The sequence below is a fragment of the Canis lupus genome, chromosome 26 (assembly GCF_048164855.1).
Source record: "Canis lupus baileyi chromosome 26, mCanLup2.hap1, whole genome shotgun sequence".
Lineage (NCBI taxonomy): Eukaryota > Metazoa > Chordata > Mammalia > Carnivora > Canidae > Canis > Canis lupus.
The window spans coordinates 29,133,746-29,144,704 of NC_132863.1; the positions used below are offsets into that span (position 1 = coordinate 29,133,746).

Sequence of the window (10,959 nt, forward strand, 5' to 3'; positions counted from 1 at the left end):
GGTCCCAGGTCTCTCCCTTCCTCCTTCCCCTTTCCCGGGTCTGTCTCCTCAGAGCAGGGGAAGCCTTATTCATTCATTTGTTCAACAACAATTTTATTAAGTGCTTAACATATGCCCAGGGCTTTATAAGTGTAACCTCCACAATAATCCAGTGCCTCCGTTTGGGTTCATCCAGAGCTGACCCTGAGACAATGATTCAGGTGCAAATAGTGATCCCAAGCAACTCAAGGGGGTGGGGAGGTGAGGGGGAGGCAGCTCATAAGGGATGCATCATGAAGCAGCTTACCATGGTGGGCAACCAGAGCTTGACTCTACTGGAGAATTCTGAGAAGCAATGTTGAAGATATCCTTCTGACTTACCCCCACCTGCTCGCAGTAAAGTAAGAGTGTTTGAGTGGCCTTGGTTCCCCAGCAGCTCCAACCAAAGAGCCCAGACTGGAGGAAGCACGACTTTAGCCCAACACTAGCCCCACAGTCCTGGGAGGTAGGTGTCACTATGGTCCCATGTTACATATGAAGGAACTGAAGTTCAGCAAGGCTAAACCATGGGTTCGAAGTCACACAGAATGAAAAGCTTAAATGCCCGATTCCAAATCCAGGGCTCTTTCAGCCATACCGTGATGGACTGAAGCAGTATCAGGACCTGGTAGGGTCTAGTGAGAGAGGACAGACAAGAATAGAAGTAGGAGGATTGGGTAGATTAACCTAGCAGGGAAATACCATTCCGCCAAAGTTGCTGCTTCTGTTTCCCAATTCCTCCCTACCCCCACAATCCACCTACAAGCCCTATGGAACCTCCCATCAAAATACACCCCAATCTAACCACTGCACCTTTCGCCCCTACCACTGTCCTAGTCTGAGCCACAATCATCTCAATGCCTTTGATTGTGGTGATGATGATAATTATGATAGTGATGGTGGTAGTGGTGATAATGATGGTGACGATGATGGTGATGGTGATGATGGTGGTGATGGTGATGATGGTAATGATGGTGGTGGTGGTGGTAGTGGTGATAATGATGGTGGTGATGATGATGGTGGTGATAATGATGGTGGTGGTGATGGTGGTTGTGATGGTGACGATGGTAATGGTGGTGGTGGTGATAATGGTGATGGTGATGTTAGTGGTGGTGATGTTAGTGGTGATGATGGCCGTAGTGGTAGTGGTGATGATGATGGTGATGGTACAAAGTGTCAATGGCTTCACTGCCTTCAAACTATTCTTTCTTCTCACCCTTCTATCTCTGTACAGCAGGCAGAGTGGTTCTTGTAAAACAAAACCCCAATTCTTCTGAAAGCCCTCCTACTAAAAACCTTCCAGAGAGATCCCATACCACTTAAAATAGTATCCCAAATACTTGCCCTGGCCTCTGAGGCCTAATGTCTCCCATACCATTCACTGACAACCAATCCACACCTCACTTTACAAAGCCAGCCACACAAACCTCCTTTTGATTCCTGAGACATACCAAGCTCATTCCTGCTTTGGAGCTTTTGCCCTTGCTGTTTTCTCTGCCTAGAACACTCATAGTCCAGCCACTCCCATGGCCAGCTCCTTCCACATCCGGGTCTCTGTTCAGATGTCCTTCCTTCAAGAGGATTTCTCTAATCATCCCATATGACATTGCCTCCTCTGACACGCTCTCTCTCATCACCTTAATTTTCTAAGCATTTATCATTACCTGAAGTTATCTTATTTGATTCATTTTTTTAATCATCTGCCCCCCTCAATACAATGTAGTTCCTTGAAGGCGGAGATCACGTGGATTTTTGCTCACCTTTGTGTATATGTGGTACATAGTAGGTGCCTAATAAAAATCTGTTGGATGGATGAATGAATGAATGAATGAATGAATGAATGAATACCTCTTTGCCCCTCTGTTTCCTCCTGAAACTGTCGCCTCACCACCCAACTTAACTCTGACCTCCCTGGTCCAATGAGTGAAATGAGAAAATGCACTTGAAGTACCTAGTGCTCATTCATTGCTCTCACGATTAATATAATAAGAACCAGGCAGCCTGAATGATAACTAATGTTATTCTCTCCCCCATGGTTCCCAGCACCCGCTCTGGTCCCACTGCCTGCCTCATTCTCTCATTAAGAGGGCTGGGATGACAGAGAGCTGTGCGGTCCTGGGTAGGAAAGGGGCAGGTGCCTCGGTGGGTGCCATGAGCCCAGACCCAGCTGTGCTAACTTTGCACCCAGTGTGGGCCATCAGCCACCAGCAGAGGATCCCAGTTTAATCATATGTCAGCTTCCCCATTCATCTTCGGCTCTATCTGAGGGCTCATCTTTCTCCACCCTCTGGTATCATGGTGATTGATGATCCTGCACCAGCCCTGCTGCTGGCTTAGCACAGCTCACACTGGGTGCCCCGCTTCTCTGAGCTCTTTGCAGTTGGGGCTGACTTGGGTTGGGATCATCTTTCTTTTAAGGAGCCCTGTTATGGACTGAATTATGCCCCTGCCTTTATGTGTTGAAGCTCTCTCAAGTTGACTGTTTTTGGAAATAGGGCTTTTAAGGAGACAAATAGGGTTAAATGAGTTAATATGATGGGGACCCTGATCCCTTTACTTGCATCCTTATATGAAGAAGAGACACCAGAACTGTCTTTGGGCACACAGAGAAAAGGAAAGGCCATGTAAAGACACAATAATAAGACAAGAAACCAGGAAGACAGTTCTCACCAGAAACCTAATTTTCTGGCACGTTGACCGTGGATTTCTAGCCTGCAGAGCTATGAGAAAATACATATCTGTTGTTAAACTCCTTCAGCTTGTGGCGTTTTGTTATGCAGCCTGAGCAGACTGAGACAAACCCTTCCTGCCTCCAGATTCTGGAAGGAAGGAGGATGGGATTTGGAGAGATGTCTTCAAGTGGGAGTGTTTCCCTGGGCAAAGGCAGAAATGCCCCTGAGCAGAGGAGGTGTCTCACCTGGCATTCAAGTGAGTGCTTCTCTGGGACAGGCAGTGTTTAGTGGCCAGATGGAGCTGGATGGCAGACCTGAGCTCCAACCTACCCATGTGGGGCTGCGGGTAACTTGCCCAACCTCTCTGTACTCCTGTAGATTCAATCTTCTGTTCCTATGTCACCACAGGCAGTGGAAGGATGATGCAAGGGAATCTGCAGCCACTCCACAATGACATTCAGTGCCCAGGACTGGGCTAGGCTGGGGCCAGAGTAATAAACAAGACAGGGAAGGTCCCAACTCTCTTGGAACCCACACACTATCCAGAGACATACACTAACATAGAAACAAAATTATTGGGGCGCCCAGGCAGCTCAGTTGGTTGAGCACATCCAACTCTTAATTACAGCTCAGGTCATGATCTTAGGGTGGTGGTATAGAGCCCTGCATCTGGCTCCGCCCTCAGCATAGGGTCTGCTTGAGTTTCTCTCCCTCTCCCTCTGCCCCTCCCCTTGCTTGTGCATGCACACATGCTCTCTCTCTCTCGCTCTAAAATAAATAAGTAAATAAATAAATAAATAAATAAATTCTTAAAAAATATTTAAAAAGAAAAGCAAGCCTCTAGAAAGGAGAGAGAGGAAAAGGGAATGTGGGTAGGTCTGTGTTTTGGATGGCCATGGAAAGGCCTGAGTTTGGAAGCCCCAAGAAGCAGACCCTGAGCCAAAAATTGGAGGGTAAGCAGTTTATTTGGGAGGTGGTCCCAGGAAGACCCTGTTGAAAGGAGAGATGCGAGATAGGAAGGCTGGAGCCAGAGCAGGTTTCGATGGTGGGCAGCTGGGGCTGGATGCTGCAGGGATTTCTGGGAAACGATATAGATATACTTGAGGCATGCATCAATGAAGGAGTAAAGAAGACACAGTGTTATCCACTGACCACCTCTGTTGGTTGAGTGCTGCTTCCAGGGGTGTTAAATCTCTGGTACATCTGGTCCATTTCACAGATTCAAGGCTGACCAGCTTCTGTGTCATAGAATAACCCTGGGCCAGGGTTCCTTATGATAGGAAGCCATCAGTGAGGACAGGATCGGTGGGCGCCAAGGGGATGTGGGTGGGGCAGATGTGGGTGTAGCACCTGCTACAGAAGGCCTCTCTGAGGAGGTGACCCTTGAACTGGCACCTAAATGAACAGGGGCCAGCCATTGGAAGAGTCTGGAGAAGGGGGTCTGAGGACGGAGGGAACAGAAAGAGGTCAGCCAAGGCCATCGTTGCTGGAGCAGCACATGCCTGGGAGGAGAGGGTGTCTGGGGCAGCTGGGCTAATGGATATTAGCTGCCTCCCAGGGCTTTCCCATCCTGCCCTCTTCATCTCCTTCCTCAGGACACCTCCCACCCTTGTACCCACCTACAGCAGAGTCAGTGATTGGCTGACCAGGGGTGGGCGGGGCCTTGGTGGCCCCAATCCCAGGAGGCCCTATCCTTTCATTGGCCCCCCGAGGGAGGTGGGAGGGCTGCAGAGATGCTGCTCACCTAAGGGAGGTGACAGGCAAGAGAAGTTGGACTTCTATGGCCACTACTGCCCTCACTTCCCCCAGTGCTAGAGGAGACAGTGATGCGCCTCCCTGGCCACTCAGTGATGCTCTGATGTCACACGGGCATGCGCCCTTCACACCCAGTGACCTCGGTAGCCCAGTCTAGTCCAGTGGCCAGATCAGGTGGGCAAAATGGCAGTGAGGTGACCCAGTGAGGCCCCTTCCTGGGAGGGGGGATCATTCCACATTCATCAATGCCCCTCCTCTCTGGTGGGCCCAACCAGTGCCCAGCTCTGACGCCCAAGCAGCAGAGCGAACCCTCCCCACTCCCTCCATACCTATCTCCTTGCTCCTCCCCTTCCCCTCAGGGGTCCCAGCATTTTCTGAGCTTAGCCGTCCTCCCTGGCCTCAGAGCCTTGCTTGTGCTGTTCTCTCTTCCGGGAATGCACCCCCGTCAACTTCAGGCCGCTAACAATTTCAACATGCAATCAACCAAAACTTCTGTCCAAGCCAGGCTCTGGGGATGGACCACTGGATCAATGCAGACCTTCCTTTCAGAGTGTGTGGTCTAGGGGAGGAAGAAAGACATTAAAATAACTCGGCACACAAAATATGGTATGATCACAAGGTGCGGTGAGTAAGATGAAGGAGAAGGAGCCACGGGGACACAGGGCAGGGACGGGCACACAGGGCAGGGACATGACCCGGGCTGCTGTTCCCCAGGGGTTTCAGGAGTGATTTTTAAGCTGAGCTTGAAAGATGTCGGAAGAAGACAAGTGGGCAGTGGGCCGATGGGGTGGGGACTAGAAATGGACCCTAAGAGGTTTGGGAAGACTAGAAGGTTTATATCTATGGAACCACACAGCCTAGGAATTCTGAGACCACTCCCAGCCTTGCCCTCAGCAACCCCGAGTATGGCCCCCCAATGCTCTGGTGTGCAACTGCCCTGCTGGTCTACTCGGGGGTCTGTCTGGGGTCCCCCAGGGCTCTAGCCGCTGACAGGGTCTCGTACATTCTTGGAGGCCTTCCTTAAAGTTCCTCTGCTGGGAAGCCTAATCCTGAAACCAGAAGAGCTCCGACGGCCCACACGTTGGTCTCTGCAGTGGAAATTCCTCAGGCTGCCACTGGGGGGGCAGGGAGCCCAGGCTTGGGCGGGGAGGGGCTAAGGGTGCGAGGGTGCTGCTGGGACCGGCTGTGGGCAGATGACTCCTCACCTTGTCCAAAGGTCTAGTACCCCTCCCTGCCTCTCACATATGGAGAGCACAGGATACGTGCAGTTGGGGCTTTAAGGGATCCGTAAGAGACTTCATCCTCCGACGGGTTGAGGAGAGGTCCCCTGTCTTGGTTTTCAGGCCTGGATGGGGAATGAGTGAATGTCACTGCTGTGCTTTGTAAGTCCTGGCATCAGTGTTGGGGTGGTGGAAAGAAATGATTCCTGGCAAACCCATCCCACTGTCTTCTACCCCCCTGGGGGGCTGGGGAGGCACTGATGAGAGGGTGGGACATGCGTTCTATTGAAAGCCCTCATCCCACCCCAGACACTTTGCATTCTGGGGGAAGGGAAATGGGAGCCACTTGTCCTCCTCCCTGAATACTGGCTGGCAGGAGGCCCAGGGAGGGGGCTCCCAATAGGGAATCTGCAGCTGCCTGTCTTTAAGGTAAAATTACCGTAATTACTCCAATTACCAAATCCATCAAGAGCTCCGGACTGAGGAGGCCCAGAGAACAATTGGATCTAAAGCAAGTGAGTCATGGGGAGGGGGCACTAAGTGTAGAGGGGGGCAGTGATTGATGTGAGACTAGGCTCTTGATTGGGATGGGGGTGGGAGGCAGCAGAGAAATCATGATTAGCAAGACGCCACTTTGCCCCCTCAGTAAGATTTTCCTCCTTATATTGGGTGGATATTCTCCTATATTTTCACCAGCATATTTTGCCTCTATTTCAAATAAGAAAATAACCCTCTCGGCTTGTCCTTTCACAGAACCCTGTACCCCGTAGCCAACTGACTTGGGCCTTCTTTACCTCCCGTCAGAGTGTAAAGTAGAAAAAAACCCGAAGAACCATGACTGGCTCCTGCTCTGGGCCAGGCCCTGGGCACAGAGCTGTTCAAGCTTCCTCCCTTAAAACCCCAAGGAGCAGGTGGCGGCCCCTCTTACAGCCCGGGCTGTCGTGCCTTTCCTCTTGACCTGCATGCTCCGGAGACCAGACACAGGCTTGGCTTCCTCAGCACCCCTCCCCGCAGCCCGCCTGGTAACCTGCACTTGGCACACACAGGAGGAATGTGGTGAGGGAAATAAATACAAGACGGGCAGATGTGGGTTACTAAAAAAATCACCTAACCGGACATGTCCCCTTAAACCACCCCGTCTCTTCCTGTGCCTTCTCCATCCAACTGGCATCCCGGTTGGACCCTGGTGCCTGCAGCTCCTGATGGGACTGGACACGCGTGGAAGACGGCCGTGACCATGCCCCTGAGATGGAAGGGTGGCCTCGACCCCCTGCGAGAGTGATTGTAGCATTGTGGTGGTGTGCACGCATTACTATTATTAAAAATGTGTGCGTAACATAAAGTTTGTCATTTTTAAAAACTATTTATTTATTCATGATAGAGAGACAGAGAGGGGCAGAGACACAGGCAGAGGGAGAAGCAGCCTCCATGCAGGGAGCCCGATGCAGGACTCGATCCTGAGTCTCCAGGATCACGCCCTGGGCCAAAGGCAGGCGCCAAACCGCTGAGCCACCCAGAGATCCCCCAGAAACAGCCACAATTAAAAAAAAAAGTGTTAACCTGTCACCTGGTTACTTCCCCCATATGCTGGATTTAACGGATGTTCCAAGAAGGGGCACCCATGACTTCTGGCACCCTGCTCCCCTGCCAGCCTACTTCTGAAAACCATGGCTCTCTTCAGTCACTTATTCATTCATTCCTCAGTGTGTCAAGAGCTCTGCTGGATGCTGAGGATTGAGGATGAGCAACACTGGATACGGCCCTGGCCTCCAGAAGCTCTCAGACTGCAGGAAAAGCAGGCCTTGATCGTGGCATCTCTGTCCTGTGGCATTAAAGACCCAGAAGCTGTTTCCAGAACCTAGACCTGGAGGCATTGTCTCAGCCCCCCAGCAAGGATGCTTCTTGGTGGCCTGGCCAGATGTCCCTTCTCTTCCCTCGGCCTCTGGTTTCTCATCTGGGAGAAGAGGTGATCACTCCCCTCCCCGCCTCATTCATTGTCTCTTCCTCCTCAGAGAGGTCAGCTAAGGAGAATTATCACACCCATTTTGCTGAGGAGCAGACTGAGGCACAGCAGGGGAGCGCCAGTGTCATGTTTGCTCTGCTGAGTCCTCGCCAGGGCCTTTCCCTGGACAGCCCCCATCCTCGGATCTCCTCTCCTGTCCCCAGGCCCCCTCAGCCTGCCAGGCACTGACCGCTCCTCCACGTGGGCTCCTGGAAGGTCGGTACCCCCCAGTGTCTGAGGGCAGAGGCAAGGGGCTTGCGGGACCCTCTCAGGGCACCTCCCCTCCACTCCCCGCCAGCCTCTGGCCTCCAGCTGGAGCAGCCTTGCCCCAGGGCACCAGTGGCCCAGGACACCAGGTGGCTTGCCTGCAAGCACCTGTTCTGTGCCACGTTCTGCCCCACCCCTGTGAGCACAGACTCCACAGTCCCCCAGAGGTGGCTTTGCTTCTTGGCTGATGGGTGGGGCCTCAGGTGAGGTGCTGGGTGCCTCCAGGTCTGCTTCCTGGTCCATGAGACCACCACCACCGCTGGGGGGATGCACTGTGCCCGCTTGATGGGATGCCACTGTATTGTCAGCTCGGCAGCTGCAACCACACCGCAGATGGGGTTTGAACAACAGAGACACACTTCTCACAGCCCCGGAGGCTGCAAGTGCCAGATCAAGATGTCATCGGGCTCACTTTCCCCGAAGGCCTCTCTCCTTTCCCCGAAGGCCTCTCTCCTTGCCCCAGAGTGAGGACAGCCGCTCCCCACTCTGTCCTCACAGGAACTTTCCTCTGTGCGTGCAATGTCTCCGGGGGGCTCCTCCTCTTCTCCTGAGGACTGAAGACCTTAGGACCTCATGTAACCTTAATTACCTCCTTAAAGGTCCTCTCCCCAAATACAGTCACACTGGGGGATGAGGGCTTCAAACTGTGACTTTTTTTTTTTTTTTGGTGGGGGGATATTCACAATTCAGTCATAACAACTACTCAGCAATTAAAAGGGAGAAAAATGAATGATAGACAAGAGAAGCCGGATGTAAGATGTTCACTCTATGATTCCAATGATTCGCATAAATGCTGGAAAAGTCAGAATGAATCTATAGTGATAGAAAGCCGGTCTGTGGTACCCGGACTGCGGGAGGCCAGTGGGGGGACTGGCTGCAAAGGGGCGTGAGGGGACTTTCAGGATGATGAAAATGCTGCATCATGATGGTGGCAGTGGTTGCACAGGTGTATACATTTAACAAAACTTGTTCAACTGTGAAAACAGGCGCATTTTATTGTGTTTAAATTATACCTCCATAAACCCTAACTCGAAGGGTTAAAAATAAAGTTCTAGTGAGGTTGCTGTTAGGAGGAAATGAGTTAGTGCCTGCAAAGTGCATAGAGTGGAGCCAGGCACAGAATAAGTGCGCAAGTAAATGGTAACCATGGTAACCTGAAAACAAGACATTGGCTCCAGCTCTGTAAATGGGGCAAGAGAGAGAAATAAACCACAGGGGGGCCCTGGGTGGCTCAGACAGATAAGCATCTGCCTTTGGTTCAGGTCATGATCATGGAGTCTTGGGATCGAGCCCCACTTGGGGCTCCCAGCTCAGTGAGGGAGCCTGCCTCTTCTCCCTCAGCTCCTCACCCCGCTCAGTGCCCTCTCTCTCTCTCTCTCTCAAATAAATACATACAATCTTAAAAAAAAAAAAAAGAAAGAAAGAAAGAAGAAAGAAAGAAAGAAGAAAGAAAGAAAGAAAGAAAGAAAGAAAGAAAGAAAGAAAGAAAGAAAGAAAGAAAGAAAGGAACACAGGGAGTACACCCGGAGAAGGGGAATGAGGAGAGGAAGAGCAGACAAGCTGAGCCAGTGAACTTGGCTCCTAGGCTCAAGGAGGGAGTCCCCATCGTGTCAGTGGTTTCCAGGGACCAGCCACCAGTGCTCTGCTAATTCTGATGCTGGTTCTCTTCATTCACTCATTCATTCGTTCCCTGAACAGCACCCTGGATGACCACCCAGGACAACAAAGACGTCAGTAGCTGCTTCTCAGGCGTTTGCCTGGCTCAGTCAGTAGAGCCAGCAACTCTTGATCTCGGGGTTGTGAGTTCGAGCCCCACATTGGGTGGAGAAATCACTTAAAAAAAAATAAAGCTGCCTCTATTTACTGAGTGCTTCTTGTGTGCAGGACGCTGCTCGGTGCCTGACAGGTAAGGTTGAACCAAATGGGAGAGTTGATACTCAACCAGTTTTCACTCACCGACACAGTAGTTTCCCATGGTTCAGCCAAATATGTGATCGCTCTCATGCTGATGACAAGGCCGTAGATATTCTTCTTTCTGTGGTGGGGAAGAGTGGTGTTCGGGAAGGTGAAGTGACAAGCCCAAGGTCACACAGCTGCAAGTGGCTGGCCTGGAACGCAGGCCCGACTCAGAAACGCATAGGGTACGCATTCCTTGCCTTAAAGAGACCAACTAGGAGGGAACAAGCACGTTAAATAGTCTCCCTGGATTTCCTTCATGCATCCCCTTAGGCCCCAGACAGGCTGCCTTAGGTCTTCAGACTCTGGATAAATGAGCCCTGGCGTTTCCAGGGTGCCAAGGTCCCCCCACCTCTGCACACAGCTCCCCTGCCCACCAGGACTTCCCACCCCTACCTGGCTTGCTTCTCCCCAGGGCCTTGGTGGGGCTTGTGGCTGGGGGCACTGGCCCCGCTCCGGTCAGTGTTGTATTTGCGTTGTCCTCATTCTGCCCATCTTATCCTCACTCTGTACCAGCCTCCTGAAAGCCTCCCACCATTTCAGATTTGTCTTTAATTCACAGCTCATTAGCAGATCAAAGAAGACAGAACTGCCCTGCATCCAAGATACCCCAGGCAGCCCCCTCCTCACACTCCACAAGCACCCCTGTTGGCTCCAGGCAAGGGACATCCCTTGGTTGTTCTGTGAAGCTGGAGTGGGGCTGGGACCTGGCTCTGGACTCCTCCATCTGTAATTGGACCAGAGATTCAGCTGGTGGGGCTGAGGCTCAGGCACTGGGAAGCAGCCTCAGCCCCCTCCTCCGGAGCCTGACTGAGTAGGACAAGGACAGTTAATTCCTCTGGTGTTATCAGCTGGGCACAGGCGCTGGTTGCATAGCAACCCAGATTGCTCTCTGTCTCCAGTGCTCAAAAAAAAAAAAAAAAAAAATCAGCATTTTTCTCCAACCCCACATCAGTGAGATGGAAATGGGCCCTGGGGCAGCCCAGACTGGCTGCCCTCTTTGCAGGAAGGCTCCACCTATCCCCACGCAGACTTCTCGCCTCCTGGATGCCAGATAGGGGTAGGAATT

General features: G+C 51.9%; 1 long non-coding RNA gene across 2 annotated transcripts; it reads right to left on the reverse strand.

The window, feature by feature from the left end:
• Positions 1-7,003: 7,003 nt before the first annotated feature.
• LOC140618449 (uncharacterized) lies at positions 7,004-10,699 on the reverse strand. Of its 2 annotated transcripts, none has more exons than XR_012018580.1 (2): positions 10,287-10,699; positions 7,004-9,969 (listed from the first exon to the last, which is right to left on the reverse strand). It is a non-coding gene; the product is annotated as an uncharacterized lncRNA (long non-coding RNA). The 2 variants fall into 2 exon arrangements; XR_012018581.1 differs by having other exon boundaries at positions 7,004-10,104.
• Positions 10,700-10,959: the final 260 nt, after the last annotated feature.